Source organism: Sylvia atricapilla, chromosome Z (genome assembly GCF_009819655.1).
Source record: "Sylvia atricapilla isolate bSylAtr1 chromosome Z, bSylAtr1.pri, whole genome shotgun sequence".
In the NCBI taxonomy this organism is placed as follows: domain Eukaryota; kingdom Metazoa; phylum Chordata; class Aves; order Passeriformes; family Sylviidae; genus Sylvia; species Sylvia atricapilla.
In genome coordinates this window covers 13,990,685-14,008,817 of record NC_089174.1, presented here as the reverse complement: position 1 = coordinate 14,008,817, position 18,133 = coordinate 13,990,685, and the positions used below count along the sequence as shown (strand labels likewise).

At 37.9% G+C, this 18,133-nt stretch overlaps 1 pseudogene; it reads right to left on the bottom strand.

The window, feature by feature from the left end:
- The window catches only part of LOC136373922 (fibrillin-2-like), a 94,445-nt pseudogene that overhangs the window by 66,479 nt on the left and 9,833 nt on the right, over window positions 1-18,133 (bottom strand).

Here is an 18,133-nt window from a genome sequence, read left to right as displayed (position 1 = left end):
CTTAAGCTTTGTTCTCTAGATCCAGCAGCCAAAATCTGGAGGCGGCAAAGCACACACGGATTTTATCATAAAACACAGACCATACACAAGGAGAGCAGTGACATTTCAAGGGAAAGGTTTTCAGCGTGATTGTCAGAGGTAAGAGTTGTCACACAAGACTTTCAGTGAGAGCTCACCTTGGCAGGCCCCAGTGTGGATATTTGAGATGAAGCCACGGCGGCAGGGCTGAGGATGGGCATGGCACATCTCACAGGGGTGGCCCCAGGCCCGCCCCACGGTGGCACAGCACAGGGACTTGGTGCACACAATCCCTGTCAGCTGGCCCTGACACATCTGCTTATTCACCTGTGTGAAACACGGGCCTGTCCTGTAATCTGAGGGGAAAAAAGGAAAGTTCACTGTATTATACAAGGCACTGAACTAGTAGCTGTAGAAGTAATTGCTTTTTAATCCATTAGACACCTGTATTAAGAAAGGTCCATGGAAATCTAAGCTATATCACTGCTTACAGAAGTTGCATAACACCTTCCCCTGAAGGTAATGATTTTCTTGAGGTTATTGTTCAATTTATTTCTTTCAAAAAGATACCACTAAATGAAAGGCAGCTGGACACAAAACTGCTGTTCAGCATTGACAAGGTACGCAGCAAAATCCACAATAAGCAAAAGAATTTTACAAACAAATAAGCAAATAAGTAGGAGGTCAGATTAAGAAAACAAGGACTGGAAACTGATTTTCTTGCTCCTAAGCTACTTCTTGGTGATTTACGGGAGAGAGCTACAGACCACAGCAGCCACACATTTTTTTTACTCCACACTGATCAAGATCCATGCCAGAGTGTCACAGAATCATCATTCATGCTGGAATGCCTGTGGCAAGATAGTGCTATGTACAGAGGATTAATTGACAAACCACGACTTACTTTCAAAACAAAACCATGAGATAATACAACCAGTCCAAGCTGCATGCAGCACATTGAATAAAACATAGACACTACAGGAAAATATATTTATGGTAGAATTCCTGTGAAGTTAGCTCATTAACACTGAACCTGTATGAAGAGATTTTTTTTTTTTATATTATGAGTCAACACAAACTGGGATCAACAATTCTGAAATTCAACTGAAATTCTCTAGGAATAACTAAGAAACAGCTTGTTGCTCTAAGCCAGAATTCATATCCTTATGGAAAAATCTTAAAAATAGCAAGGGGTGAAAAGAAGGAAAAAATGCAAAGCTTTTACTCAGACTCAGTCACACGAAAGAAGGCAGAACAGTGGGGTTATGGCTGCTCCAGCTGCTGTTCCATCCTCTTTTTCCTACCGAAAACAGGTGCCAATACCAGTATCTGGATAACACGCTTCTTCCACAGACTTTCATTAGGGTGCAGCTGGTGTAACAGCCAAGATGCAAACAGGACCACCCTTGCTTTCTGTAACTTGACACTTTAACCCTGAAAAAATAAGAGCTTTGATATCTTTAGAAAACAAAAACAAAAAAAAAGGTCTTCCTAGTGAGATACTATACCAAGCTTCCTGGCTCTTAAAATGAATGCTCAAACAGAAATATAAGTTCTGCTTCTGCTCTTTGGTAAGGGTCATTCAGGTATCAGTCCAGAAAAGACTTCAGCAGTTATTTACACACACTGGTAGTCATTTTCAGCTGGGCTTTTCACTTTATTTAAAGTCAACACAAGTACAGAAATGCCTGATGATAAAAGAAGATGTTGGGGGTAAGCTTTTTCACTCTAAAGAATTTTTTTTCCCGTAAGTTACCAAGGAGACCAAGTGTTGAATACTTAAGAGTACTTAACTCAAAAGTGGCCAAAACCCAGTTGGGGAGATTTTTTTCTTTATCTGTTAGGGAGGGGGTAACTGCCTTCTCTGATAAGAAGCCAGCTATTAAAAACCGGGTTGAGCAGTGTTGCTTATCTCTATTAATTCTTCCACTACCCCCATGGGAATATCTTCTGTTAATGGACCATTGAAGCTTACCAATGACATGACACATTATATCATACTATTGTAAGATGCACTATTCAGGGAGAAGAACCCAAACCACCTTCACCTAGACAAAAAGGAGCAAAAAGTGTCACCAGTTGTCCAGTGCTCCCACGCGACTCTCAAAAGAAAACTAGACTCATCTCTGGACCCTTGGCTTCACAGGATCATCGCTGCCTCCAACAGGACCACATCTGCCACTCCAGGAGGGCTTACTTTTTGGACTGTTTCTAACACCCTCACCAACAGGGTGTCAGGTTCTATTTCTGACTCTGTCAGGATTTTCTAGGATTTCTTATTTGTTTGTTTGCTTGCTTATTCTCCTGTACTACAATATTTGTATTTTTAATATCCCTAATAAACAACTGCTATACCTATTTGCCTGACAGCCTTTTAATTGCAAATTTATAATAATTTAGAAAAGGAGAAGAGGGGGGCTTACATTCCAAGGGAAATTCCAATCTTCCCTGGCAGACACCTATCTAAACCAAGACAGATGACTAAAAGATTTTAAATATACAGTAAGGCCTGTGAACTTTAATATTCCTTGATTATCAATACAAAATAGTCTTCAAAGTTATACTCTGAGATTCCCCTGTGACCATCAAGCCACAAAAATGCCACTTCTAGTAAAATAAATATATTATAAAAGGAAATCCTGTCCTTGCTCCCCAAACTAAGATAGAGTTCAGTTCTCCATGGGTGAATGCCCTCTATAGCGAAATCAAATAATGAACTTACTATATATCTTCAAATTCCCAAAACTTGCATTCAGCAGGTCTGACAATCATTACATCACAGCTCACTCAGCAATTCCTATTCAGGAAATAAGTAGTTCTGCTGGACAGTACTGTATTTTTACAGCAGCAATTCTCCAATATACAACTTTTTGTAGGACCAATCCTAGGATACCATGAAGGAACCACAGTAGGAGTAGAAATTTGAACCATGTATTTCTCTGTCTAATGGCTGGTGACACACAGGAATATTCTGGACAAAGATGTCCTGCATCAAGAAGCCTGGAATTCAATCAGAGGAAATTAAATTTTAAATTCAGACTAGAGTTGTGAACTGGATCTGAGTTCCACTATCTTCCCGTATGACACAAAATAATTTTGTGTAAACTCTGCCAAAACAAGCAATGAAAAGTTCAGTTTAGAAAGTGTGTTCAACAGAAAGATTGGAGAATATAACCAGACACTAAAGCATGTTTGCTCAAGAAAATATGAATGAGTCAGGTAACAAAAAGGAGTGATACCAATACACCTATTGCTTATTATATCCTATTAAATAAAAATACATGCTCTGGAAACCACCTATGCACTTGTGCCTTAATCAACAGAAAATTCATTAATCTAATGTTCAGATTCTGTAACCAAGAAATGTTTATCAGCATAAGCCTGCAGAAAGGTATCTATTCAGAAATATGCTTTATAATACTACTAGCATTTTAAAATACTACTGTAATTTAATATATTATTTATAAAAAGTGTGCCCATTTTAAATATCTTTACTTGTTCAGTTTATCCACCACAAAGCCCAAAGGTAAAGATACTGATTAACAGCTGCTCTTCCATACTACAAGGAAAACACAAGATTTTAGAATACAAAGTGAAGGCAAGCATGTTCAGGTAAGTGGTAAAGTTCAGCTGTTTGAACTAAGATCTGTAGTCACAAAGCAAATTTTACATGTGGGAAGTAAACGCAGTGAAAATACATGCTATACTGAAGAGACTTTGTAGCTTCGAATGAAACTGTGGAGTTGTTTCACACAGCCAGTCAGATTATAGTATTGTAACGGTTGATCAGACATTAAAAAGACCCACTTATGAATCAATCATCTTTTCCACATGGGTTTGTTTGTCTCATTCTTAGGTGCTTGTTCATTTGTTCCTGTGCCAGCGCTGCTGATGGAATAATTTTGCAAGAAAGAACACATGTTGAACATAAGTTATAAATCATATGTTACTCTAGAAAGGGTAACCGCTTTGGCGAAAGAAAGTGATCTTCAGCACATGTGTCACACATTTTAATTTTTTAACTTGAGAAAATTATATTCAATATGCACAGTGACCTGAAGACTGACAACCTTTATGAACAATTCAAATTGCTAGTATAATTTAATTTAATGAGGACTACTTTTTTCCCTAGCATCAAAAAAAGAATCAAACCACGGACTTAATATTTAACTATGCCACAACATTTCTATTCTGTCAGAGAAGTGTTTATTTTGTATTCTCAAGTGGGACTATTTAACTATTCTTGTTTTTGGGATTTCTTCCATTAATTTAGCTTCCATTAATTAAGTTTCCTTTCCAAAACTCTAATTCTACCTGTAATTAAAAAGTCTAGTTCACAGGAGTCTGAGACAAGCAGTTGCAATGTTGAGATTTCTAGTCTTGGTTTAGTATCTACCTGTTTTATTTTTTTTCCTGTTTCTCTGGCCAAACAGATGATTCAGATGAAGGTGTAAAAAACTTGCTATCAACAGATATGGAATAGTCTGTCTACCACATGTCCTTTGTGTTTAACGCCCACTAGCTAAAAACCCAAAACATAATGTTTAACATCCCAAATACCATCTACTGTTACTCAGGACAAAACATTAAAATATTTTGGTACACATGTAATGATCCAGTTTCTAACTCAATTTTGTCACAACTCCTGCCCTTAAAAATTTCACCTCTTCCCAGGTAACATGAAAAAGTGAGGCAAGAAGAAAGTAAAAAGGTAATTACGCATGTTGGAATGTCCATCACAAGCTATCCAGAAGATTATTAAAATTTGAATTTCCTCTGTGGAAAAGCACAGACTGAAATTTTAAATGAAATCTCCCAATATCAAAATACTGTTACTGTGAGAAATCCAGCATGGGTGCAGTTACAGTGTCCTGCATCCAGCCTGCAGAAGGCAAAAGTACATTGTCACAAATATTGTATTTCATGTTTTTGAGCACTAAGAAGATTTAGCAGGAAGGAACAGTGAAGTTATCTTCCATGAGTTTTATTAAAAACACCAAAAACACAGAACCATAACTAAATAAAGAACAATGCACCTAGAAACAAGCATTTTTAACTAGAAGCTACTTCGAAGATTGATACTTCTACTACTAAGAACAAAATACTGAAAATATTTAGGATGTTCATCAGTATGAATCACATCAGGAATGAGTAAAGGAAAGTGTCTGAGATAAGCCTTCACAGCTCCCATCAATTAAAGAACAAGACCTAATACTTTTATAATTTGTTTCACTTCCTTACAAAGCAAATTTGCCTTTCATTGGATTTTTCACAGAACCTCAGTCCCCTAAGGAAGATTTAGGGACATATTAAGGAATAGATGAGAAAATAAGTAAGTTCTATTTCCATCACCTCACTTGCAGACTCAAGTAGAGAAAGCAGGTTATTAGTATTAATTTTATCATTATTATCCCAAAAATCCATTTCATACAGCAGCTTGGGACCTCAATGCTGGAAAGAAGTAAGTGCTGTCAGCATTATCAGGAACTTCACTCTCTTCTATAAGAAAAGTCAGCACAGTGGGTGAAAGCTCAAGAGACTGCACTCTATGTCAGGGAACTTTCAGAGTAGAGACATTAAGTCTGTACTGGCAAAGACCCAAGATTAAATTCACTTTGCTATAAGTAACTCCAACAAGAAACAAGATGGAGAAACAACTTTATTAAAACTCAGGTAGCAAATTTCCCCATAGTTTCGGCCAACACTCCAGACATCTAAAACTTTTTGGCTGCTAGTTGCAGAACCTGCTTGTTGATTACTGAAGTGGTTTTTCAACTGAACTCTCTGAATTTTCCCCTCTGCAACGTGATATCTTTATGTTTTGCTAAATATAAATGTAGTCAAGCTTCATCTTCCTGCAAGGTGAAATTCAACAGTATTCCATGGCTTCCTACCATTAGGACTGAAAGAGAAAGGCATGGCCAGCTCTCCCATTGATTCTGGATAAATGACAGCATTGCCCAAATCTTCTACAGAAAGGGAGATCAGAGCTTTCCTTAAAAATTTTACTTGTGAGCATGAAAGGGTTGGCAATCCTCATAACTGTCCTTGGGTTCAGACCACAATCTGAAATCTATGCATATGTAAATATTATTCATCTTACTCAATTCCAACATCTGCAGATCATAAGTCACAGTAATGCAAAAAGCTATTTTAACATTTACATATATATATGTACATATGTTTATTCAATTTTATCTAAAATTTATCTTGAATATTTTGATCAACTTTATCTGAAAATTTGGGGGGGCTTTTTCACAGTCAATGCTTAGCTGCCAAGACAGAGTACACAATAAGGGACATTTCAAAGGTGACATCCAAAAAATTATAGTAAAAAAGACTGCTGGCTGGAAATAAACAATTAATCTCTTGGAATATGAAAGGGAGTTGGCAATGCTATTAATTTCTCTTGGAAAAAATAATCTGTGGGCAGTACTACTATCTAGACTGAGGAGTTCTTATAAACATGAAAAGGAAAGGAGGCTTTGATTTCACTAGACTTTTTCTAAGGAACTTGCGAGTAAAGGCTTTAATATTTAATAGCAACACATTTATCATTAACACAAACAATGATCACAAAAGTCCTTCAAAAATTTAAAATTGCTGCTAACTCAAAGCTGAGACATATCCCCAGCAGGTTCTTTAGTCATTACTGGAAGTGACTTCTATGAAGTTTATTTTCATGTGTAATAGAGAAAAAGAGAAGCTTAATGGAAAATGGTTTTGAACACTGATGTTAAATATATTGTCAAAGTTTGGATGTTTTTATACAGCTTTCATTTTCAGTTTGAAATTTTATTATTGAAATTTACTGTTCTAGTAGTCCCACATGACCTTTTCTGACCAGCTCCTGTGATGCAAAACTTCCTGTTACACAAACTCCTGTGACTGACTGGATAACTTAACAACACACACTTGACAGCTGAAAAGGGACTGAAGGGCAGCTGAAAATCAAAGAAGGAAAAGCCATAGGTTCAATGCAGGAATCTGCGTGGGCTTAGTAGCTTTTAGCAAGATTCCAGGTTCCACTACAATTTCTGTCACATCCATTCTAAGCACACGGTCATCTTTCTCTGGCTGGAACAGCAGCAGCAGCTCTTCTCCAAAACCAACAAATCCATGGTTCACACAGACATTCTTACATAATTGATATTATGACAGTTTCAAGCAGATAAAGTCTTAGCGTAGTAATAACTGCGGATCTTTAAACTCTTATTAATTAAAAGCAATTCATCCTTACACACCTAAGTACATGAGGGCGGGGGGGAAACGGCAAAGTAGCCATTTATTTCTGAAATAAAATGCAATTTTGTCTAATTGATCTGATCACTGAAGAAAATGCTTCAAATACTTCAGGACACAAAGCACAGAAATAGAAAAACATGGAAATACTTAGCTTTTGTTATTTATGGAATTCAGCACCTTCCAGACTTCAAGTATTTCCTTAAAATCTTCTTGAAACAAAATGTTTCCAGTTGTAACTGAAGTACCATACACTAACTGATAAAAAATTTCAAGCACAGCATAAAATCTGAGAGAGAAATACTCCTGAATTTTGATTTCAGCAAGATGTCCAATTTGGTTTGGTTGGAGCTCCTTGTAAAAGTATCTATTTCCTTATGCTTCCAAAGGGCCTGCTACTATAAAAAGATGCCACCTGATATGGTACTAATGAAATCCCAACACTTAGCACACAATCTGACATGCAATGAAATACTAATCATCAATCATCGCAGGAAGATACAGCCTGAATCACCCTATGGCAAACTGTACATGGAGACAAAATAGCATAATAATCTTTCCTGGGTTTTTACAAGATTCAGCAGTTTATACCAATAACCCTAATAAGATTTTTGCACATCTTTGCTTTACCATATCTAGAGCAGGGAAGGAACTCCTTCATGCTGCCTGCTGCTCCTTCCTCTCGTGTTTCTCTGTCAAAAATACGTTACTCATCAAAATTTGGATATTGGAAATATATATCCAAATATATATTTGGATATTCTTGGTTTCTCATCCCAAGAATACCTTACCCAATAACCCACTCTATGCATGCAAAAATATGCTACTTTTCTTGACCATAAGATATAAACTTGAATTACACTGTTCACAGGCTTTTGGTTCTCTGCTCCATGAAGTCAGTGCTACTCAGTTCAACATCAAAGGAACATATCCCAGAATCAGTGAAGTGGAAGACTTAAATTTTAAGATAGGACATCCTTTTAAGAGTATTGCTGAACAGTACAGTTCAATACTGAACAGTGTACAGTGTAGATTCCCATACTCCACTCTCACCTTCCCACTCTGGAGTTCAGTGTCATTACCCACAACAAAACCCAAGGCTTTCAGAATGCATCCATATTCACAAAATGAGGAGGGAAAATATTTCATAACCAACCCCTCCATGTAAATTAGAAAGGCATGGAAAAAGGCAAAAGGCATTCTCAGTAGACCAGAAACCCTAATAAAACCACAGACATTGGAACTGAATGCAATCTCATTAATTATTAACCTAAGTAGGAAAAACCACTGTTTCACACATTACCCATAGAAAAAAAATTATATACATCTATTTAAACAGCAAGAAACATTTCCTCAGATGACTATCTAGAGTGCTGTGAAAATTTCAGTTCATAATAAGCTAAAAAACCCAGTCTGCTACTATTTACTAGCGTTCTGCCTGCATAAAGACAGAAACACAGTTTTTGTTCTTGAGATCTTTTGGGTGTGTTCAGCAAAACCAAAAGGCTTTAGAAATTTACCTCTTGGGCTCATACAAGATTTTCAGGGAGCCATTATAAAGCTGAGTATCCTTTAACAACCAAAATATAGGAAAGAAGATAACTGAATAAATCCTCTCAATACAGAAATAATTTAATCCTGTTTCTTATATAAGAAGATATCATTCTGAGGTAGAATAAACAGGTTTACTTTTGGCACTCCATGACTTTGCAACTGTGGACAGAACTGCTCTTGACCGGCTGCAGTGAACTACCCCTGAAAATACCTGGATTACTCTTTTCCATACACATTATAGCATCTATAGCTTTTAAGACAGTGCATAATTAATGGTTATGGATGCCTTAAGCTTTAGCTTTCATATTTGCAGATTCTATGCTGCCTAGGGATGTAGTTCTTCTGAGCCTCACATTAAGTGCCAGTAAGCTCTCTTCACAGAATAGGTAGATAAAACAAATCCTCTTCCTGCTGAGAACCAAGGACAACTTTCTGCCCAACAGCATGAACAACTCTGGACTGCACAGAGAAAATAAGAAGGATGACCTCACAACCTGAAGCTGTAATTGGACAATTGAACCTCAACATGCAAATGGACCAAAACTTATAAAAATGTAAGATCTCATGACTGGTTAGCCATTTTTGTGACTATTTGTATCAGCCCTGGGTATAGCCCTGGTCAGGCTCCTGTTCTGCCCAAGGTGGATCCTGAAGGCCTTTCAATAAATACCTACTTTATTCTCTAGCTCTGTCCAGTCTCTCTTTCAAGGCAGCCTTCCAAGGCCTCATATGAAGACAGATATGACTGAAAATTTAAAATGGATCAAATTTACAGAATTTTACGCTTTAACATTTAATTCACTGTAAGGGAGCTCAAAACGTAACAGACAAAATGAAAAATATCACGGTGTGTAAACAACACAGGAGGAGAAAATACAAAAAAGAAACTTACTTCCAAATATCTGCCATCTATCTAAGCTCCAACCACAGGGTCACACAGAGTCACATATAGCAAGGACTTTGGGTTCTCCACACTCATTCTCCTGGCTCAACACTAAGACAGTTTTATATAAGAAACTCCTTTCTTACTACTCAAAACAAGTCTAAGATGAATGACTATACCCTTTGAGAAAAAAAATAAGCAAAACCAAAGGAACATCTTCCCATTTCTTATTTTTCAAATGTGCTTCATGAACAACTGTTCAGGTGTTACTGAATAATATGTACTTTCCCTCTTCTATTTCTTGCTCCACTACTGCAAGAATCAACGAAATATCCAAACCCGTCCTTTCACTCTCTCTCAGATCTAATATGGAACCTCTGTGTACTCCGAACATAAACACAAGGTAAAACAGCAATTTCAGACATTCATAACCATTACAGAAATAAACTTCCAAGGTTCCTGAGTTTCCCAAACAATCTCTCAAACTTCCTCTACACAATACTTGGAAACTTTAGAGGAAGTTAGTGTAATTTGTTCTAATATATTTTACAGCCACAAAAACTGAATAAATTAATTATTTCACCCTTTTTCTACCACTTCAAAACTGTGCTATTTAGCTTATTTCTGCCTTTTCCAATTGTGCCTATAACACCTATATAAGCAATATCTAACATTAGCACTTGCTGAGTTTGACAGAAAGTTTTCCTATTCACATGGATATTTCAGAGGTTTTTGCATTTTCTTTGTTAAAGACACTCCCTGTGAGCAAGTGCCTCAATTTTTTCTGATCTCTAACTTTCCTAGATATCCTGAAAATACATCAAGAATTTTTTTCCTGAATGTCTTACAAACTAATTAGCTTAATAAAATCAGTAAGGTTTTTTTACTAGAAAAAATTATTTTTTATTTAGAAAAAATAATTTCTTCTGAAGATCTAACAAAGCCTTCATGGCCTTGCTCAGCTTTCATCAACAGCACAGTGTTTTCTCTCTCCCCAGGTGATTAAAAAAAGAAGATGACATTTTAATGCATCTGACAAAGGGAAAAATTTTCACTGAGAAAGGGAAAAGATAAAACTAGATGGAATTTTTTGAAGGTATCATCTTACCTCTCCTCCACATCATGTTTCTCACTCACTCATGATTTTGCTTCACTGCTCTGTATTATCAGACCTTTGTTTCACATTTCAGTGAACAATCTTTAGATGCAGATCATAAGCTCCTCTAAGTCCTACATAACACAATAAAACCACATAATTTTATGCTTTCCTACACTTATTCCTCTTGTAGGTAAGAGCATAAAAACTACTTTTCAAGTGCAGATTTAAAAAAATAGATATATGAAGAAAAGACCTATATTGGCTGTAAGTATAAGGTGTTAACAGTTCTGGTAGCTCTCTCTTTTCACAGTTTAGGGCAGCATGGCTACAGAGCTTCCCTATTAGATGACTTAAACTAATGAAATATTCCCTGTGCCTGAGCTGCACTCTATTGAAAACTCTCAAGTCCTTGGAAGAGGTCATTCAAATCCATATTTTCATTATACTTTTGTAGACCTACTATAAAGGCATATGTTCTGGGTTGACGCTGTCCCCTATCCCATATCTTGGATTACACTGTTGTGTCTGGCAGCTGCCCCCTCCCTCTTTGGCGGGGCTTGCCGCTTTTGCTGCTTGCCCGCTCTCTCGCTCTCTGGCTCGGCTGCTCACTTGGCCTGCTGCTGCTTGCTGCTGCTTCTCTCTCTCTCTGCCTGCCCGCTGCCTGCCCCTGCCACTGGCTTTTGCCGCTTCTGTTCGTTTTTTTTTTTCTTTCCTTCCTTTTCTTTTCCCTTCCCCTCCCACCCCCCGAAGATTGTGGACCGGCTCCGGACCTGACCTGACCCGAGAAGTCGGAGAATCTCCAGGGCCCGCGGAAAGAAGCGCTGCACCCTCCCCTCACAGAAAGTACTGTTTTCCTTCCTTTGGTGTTGGGGAGTGTTCTTTTTCATTTGTCAATAAATCGGTTTTTTCCACTTTTCCTCCAAGGCATTTTCCTTCCTGTACCCAGGGCTGGGGGGGGAAAGGGGTGGTGGAGGTTCATTTTTAGGGGACTCCTTTTAGAGGTTCTCCCCTAATTTATTCCAAACCAGGACATTTCTTGGTGCATTGGCCGGGAAAGGGCCAGAGAAAGTGGAAAAAATCTTAATAATAATATTGGTGGTTCTAATTGTTTTGTGGGTGTATTGGGATGGTTGTTTTTGGATTCATAATGTCATTCGGGGTGAAAGCCTGCCAATATTTCTGGTCCCCAGGGGTTTTTGAGGTTTTAATACCTTTGTGGTACCTAGGTTTATTTCCTTACCTAGAAATAGCTCTGGTATTGCTCCTAATACGTAGTTCTTGGGGCCGTGGGGCACTAACCAGAATATTCATTGGGCTGGGCTTGCTTGTGATGTTTTATAGGAGGGCTGTTAAGATGCTTGAATCTATTCCAGGAGTGTATAGTTCGTTGTTATGGTGGTGCATTCAGTTTGTTAGGGGAGAAGCAGGGGGAGAGTTTTTTCAGCCTCTGTCTTCCCTCTTCTCCTTTGAGTTGTTTACATCTCTATTAGAAAATGTTCAGTTTCCCCATCTTTCTCGCATTTAATTTAGTAAGTTTTCTCTATACTGTCTGCAGTTTATATAAAATGAAAGCTGAGATTTCTAAAAGGGCTAATGAGACTTCTGATTTAGGGGTAAAGCCAACAAAGAGAAATCTTGAGTGGAGTGGGAAATGGGAAGATTTAGGCCAAATTTTAAAGGAATTTTCTGACCCTATAGTCTGGGACTTCCCATCTGAACAAATTCAGAACCCAGCTGAGGTGGCAAAGTATTTGAAAGAGAAGTGCCGTGGTAATACTAAGGAGAAAAGGGTTATTGCAGTGAGCTGGGCCATGGCATATGTTTATCGTACTCTGCTAGATACTGAAGGACAGCAGATAGAAGGAAGGGAACAGGGAGATAAGCTAGTTACCACCCCAGTCACTCAGGCTGCAGCTAATATCCCGAGCTCCAGGCCAACAGCTAAACCAGACAGGGAGTCTAAGACACTGGTACTTGCCAGGGCAAAGAGAGCACGAAAGACTGATCGGCCAGTGGAGGAGGATGATGATGATGAAGGTGAAGGGCCCTCAAGGCCTCCCGAGGACACCCAATCAGAAGCTGGACAAACTGACATAAAATCAGAAGCCAAACCAACTGACACCCAATTGGAAGCCGGATCAACTGGCCTAAGATCAAATGTCCAACCAGCTGGCACAAGATCAGGAGCCACTAATGATTCCTTTTCCCTGAAGGACCTTCAAGGCTTAAGAAAGTGCAGCAGTGCCTGTGTTGCCAGTCCAGCCAGCCCTGGCACCACAGCAACACCGTGGTCTTGGCTTGCCAGCAGTGAAGCCTGGCTGTGGCAGGAGGAACAAAAGGAGGGACGCTCAAGGGGTAGATCCAAACGAGTTTATTTGTGCTCCGGGAGTGGAGTCCTCACCTCAGGACACCAGCCTCAGAGAGACCCTGAGGGTCTCTGTGCAGCAACTTTTAACAGGGGGTGTAACACAGGGGAGGGTTCAACCAGGGACCAATGGGGCACAGTAAGGGTGTGGCTCTTAACATAAAAGACAGGTGAAACAATCACACAGGGGACAATGGGAGGGGGAAGCCTGGATCTTGTCCAATCACTCGACGCCTTCCCTGGAACTTTCTGGACGCAGAGAGAGGCCCCAGAGTGACAGACAGGACCAGAAGGTTATATAACCGAGGACTGACATGTAACCGAGACCGGGGAAAACCACACAGGGAGGAACATGGGGGGTTACAAAGAACGAACCATTACAGCAAATCATATTCAACAAATCATGAACATTAAACATAAATAAACACATCACCACAAAAAAGGATTACACTCGACGACCAGGGACTGCTCTTAAATGTGTTATTAACACCTGAGAACACCTTAAGCCTCAAAAAAAAAACCCCAAAATATCTAACAGCTTCCTCCAACACAGTTAATCTCATCTACTGCCTCAAATCAAGTACTTACCTCAGATACAGCTTTGCCTCTTATTCCTGCAGGTTTGCAATTGTCACCATCTATCTCCAAGAGGAATAGATGCATGCTTTTTTAGTCTAAACTGAAGCTTCTTTTGTTAAAAAAACAGGCAATTGTGGTATTTTGTTTGCAATCAGCTTTCAAACAAGTGTTGAAAGAGCTGACAAAAATGCTTTCTAACAAAAAATTAAAGAGATAAAAGTAGAAGATAAAATGGTGAAAGTTGCAAATCTTAGGAACATTCATATTCTATAGTTTTAAACTACTGCTGAATTATTTTTAGCTAATTTTATTAAATAGAACTTCATTTATTTTAGTTAAATTAGACTTTAAGTTGATCATTTAACACTTGTGTTTTCCTCAGTGACCATAAACATCTCCTGTGAACTGTGCCATGTAGCTTTGAGCATACATGCTACAGTAAACTAATTACTTTCTTCTTCACTCAACAGGCCTTGCACAACTCCTTTATGAACCTGCTGAAAATAATCCAAGACCACATGCTCCACTTCCCAAGGGCTGAAAATTGGACTGAAGATGAATTAAACTGATGTTAAGCAGGTCAGTCTTTCATCTACTGTACCCTGAAAGAAAAAGAAGCAGGAAGAACATAAAAATCCTCTGTTCTAGGCCAGGATAATAGCAACCATTAATAAAGAGGAAAAAACCCCAAACAACTCCACAGCAAAATTAAAAAGCTACCTTCCCAAGACTCCCACAAAAAGAGAAGAGCTTGCTAATCAAAAAAACCATTTCTGCTGTTAAGCAAATATGGTACTGCCAGCATCAAAAGATAGGAAAAGCTGTGTAAAGTTAAGACTAAATACTTGTCAGAAGTATATATATATACCTTCACTTTATGTCCACTTCAATTCTGTATTACTCCTATACTCTCTTGCCTCACTAACAGCACTTTAACTGCAGGCTAACAGCACTTTAACTGAGGACACTTTTCCCTTTGTCATGCTTGTTTCTCTGTGCTGTTGATAAGCTTTTCCATCCACTGCCCACCTTGAAGGAAAACCTTTTATCTCATGTTATATATTCACAGAATTTCAGTATCCTAGAATGGTTTGGGTTGGAAGGGACCTTAAAGATCATTATGTCTCAGCCCCTGCCAGGGGCAGATACACCTTCCACTATCCCAGGCTGCTCCAAGCCCCAGTGTCCAACCTGGCCTTGGACATTGGTAGGGATCCAGGCACAGCCACAGCTTCTCTGGGCACCCTGTGCCAGGGTCTCCCCACCCTCCTGCAGAACAATTCCTTCCCAAGATCCCATCCATCCCTGCCCTCTGGCAGTGGGAAGCCATTCCCCTTGTCCTAACCCTACATGTCCTTGTAAAAAATCCCTCTCCAGATCTGGTTTAGGCCCCCTTTATCTATTGGAAAGCTGCTATCCAAATACTGTATTTCTTTATTTTCCCAGTTTCTTAACTGTCAAAGCTTGATATCTTTATCTGAAATTCTCTTCCCTCTTCAAAAGGATGCTCTTTCCCAAGCTACACATTACTCATTCCAAACCCTTTTGCTTCCCATTATGAGCCATTTAATACAGTGTAAACAGAACTGTTTGTCCTCCCTCTATATGGGATGAAGGCAAACTTACATCAGTGACAAGATTTTACTTTCTCACTTCTTCCCCTTATCCCATGATAAAGAAAGAAGAAAACATCCTTGCTTTTCCACAGATTCATATCTCTAAAGATCGTCAATTTTAAAAAATGCACAGACCGTGAGCAGTGGTACAACTATCATTTATGATGTTAAGAAACCAAAGGAATTGGTTATGCTAGGAAAAAAATTGTCCTTTATATGTACAGGTGAGAATGAGGCCTCTTATTCTGTTGCTCTTTTTCCTATTCTTATTTCTGGGAAAACTCAACTGTAGAAATTTCAACATCTTTCTTTTTTCCTTTAACATTCCACACAAAAAACTTGGACCTTATGTGCTTACAAATCAAAGACAAGCAGCTGACCAAAGACCAGATTTGACAGGAAATGTAAGAGGTCAGAGTATGTATCAGAAAAAGCAGGAGCTCCCAAACAGGTTTTTCTCTCTTTTTAACACAGCAAAAAGCCTCAAGTTAAATACTCTAACTGACAAGTTAAATAGTCTTACTGCTCAGCCTCCTGTCTCCAGCCCAGAAATTAGACCAGTCAGAGCCCAGATAGCTGAAAGACAGCCACATTTTATCACACAGCTTAGGCTGGGATGCCAAGCTGAAGGAAGAAATCTACATATGTTCTGTATTAGGAAGAAAATACCTAATTTTAAAGAACTTAATTTACAGAAGCATAAAAAGCATGCATTTAAAATCCAATGATGTAAATAAAAATTATAAAACAACATCACTCATAACTTTGATGTGATTTGCAAGGGAAGTTCACATATCCTTAAACTATAAAATTTTACTTTAAAAGTTATGAACTGCTGCTAAATTCAGTTTAAAATTAAATAACTGAGACACTTCTTGCTGTAAAATATTACAGGCAACTATGGCAATCCACAGATGAAGAAATCACTGTATTCTGCTATTTACTGGAAAGTGTAAACTATTATATTAAAAGCATAAACTACAAATTACTGTTGAACTAAACAAGCATTTAAGGCATCTTTTACAGTTCCTTTACGTGCTCCACCTCATGTAAAGCATAAACAGATACTTTTTATAGTTATTATCAAGATACACTACAGAAGTCATCTTTCTTTAACCGAATAATAGTAAAATATATTAGTAAATTAGAAACTTCTTTATTTGAATAAAAGAAGGTCTTGCAACACCAAGATCAGGTGTTGCCAAATTTTACCAAAATTTTACTTAGCCCTGTCAAAGCTGTAAAGGCATACTATATTAGATTAGACATATTACATAGTTATTAGATATGCAGTTATATATGTTAGATATAGGTTATATTTCATTGACAGTGACAGAAGAAAATTTGGCTTACTACCTCCAATTTCAAGCAATAAAATGTAAACCTTTAATTGAAATAACTCAATTTTCAAATACCTACATATGGCAGCTGAACCCTTGAATAACAGGAGCATTCTACACAAAATTGAAAATCTAGGACTTTCAAGGGCAGGTGGGAAACATGGATGCCAAAACACTGATGTTTAAATTCCTTTATAGGGCTTGAATTCTGCAGCCAAAGATTTCACAATGAATGGTAAGAAAGCAAACCTAAACCCTTTCATCATCACAGAAGTTAAGTTGCAACACCCACATGTAGTAGAATCTTCTAAGCTTTGAATGCCCAACTATTTAAAGCACAAATATCATTACTAAAAACTCTGCGCCATCATTACAGCTGGAGTCTGTCACATGCATTAACATGATTCCAAAGCCCTGAATGTAGTCAGAGAACAGAAACAAATCTTAACTGGGAGTGATTTCTAGTATCTGAGACAAAAAGCAGCCTTACCAAGTTGTCGGGCAATAAATAAAAAGCATGTTTGAATGCAATCAACTAAATTTAACAAAAAGAAATAATTTAAAATATTGCAATTCTATCAGGCCATAGTTCAGCAAGAACTATAATCCATCTTAGATATTGCCCAGACTGCAGAATTTGCAGTTAAGATCCATCAGAAGTAGGGCTCAAACTATAAATTACCTTAACTTTGTTCAATCCCTTGAAAATCCATTCTAAACAGAGATACTTAGTAGTCTTTTATTTTAGACAGGTATACATTCTGCACAGAAATATCTTTGAATGGCTACAAAACAGCTGTAAGTATTCACAGATTTTTAACAAAATACTACCTATTTCTCAAATAACCAAACTATGTAAGATTTGAGTCTTTGTACTTGCTTAAGAAGCAGCAACTACAGGAAATAGGGTAAATAGGAAACTGTAAATCAGGTTTTACGAATAAAAACAAGAACAAGCTAAAGACGAACAAACTGATCCTTTACATTCCTCTCATGCTTGTAACATCTAGTTGGTATATAAAACAGACTGGAATAGCAAATAGAAACTCTTGCTTTTTCGGTGTTTGGGTTTTTAGTTCCTTTGCCTCCATGGAAATAATTTCTATTTCACAGTTAACAAATGCTAAAATAAAAGTTAAATACATAAGAAAGGTGCAAGATATTTCTGCCAATCTATACACAGCTCTGAGCATTCCACAGCTGAATTTGAAACAGGGAATTCCACAGACTCCCTTCAGAAGCCATCTCTGAGATGCATTCTGGAGTAAGAATGAGCTTAGGAACTGATCCTGTACTATGGCAACTGGTTATTTTTTTCAGTCCTTCTCTGACTTACACCTAACTAACCACAGCCTATTACTTCCCAAGTTCCTCTCACTAAAGAGGTGTTATACAGAAAAAAAAATCCCTCAGTTATCTAGACTTAAACAATCCTAA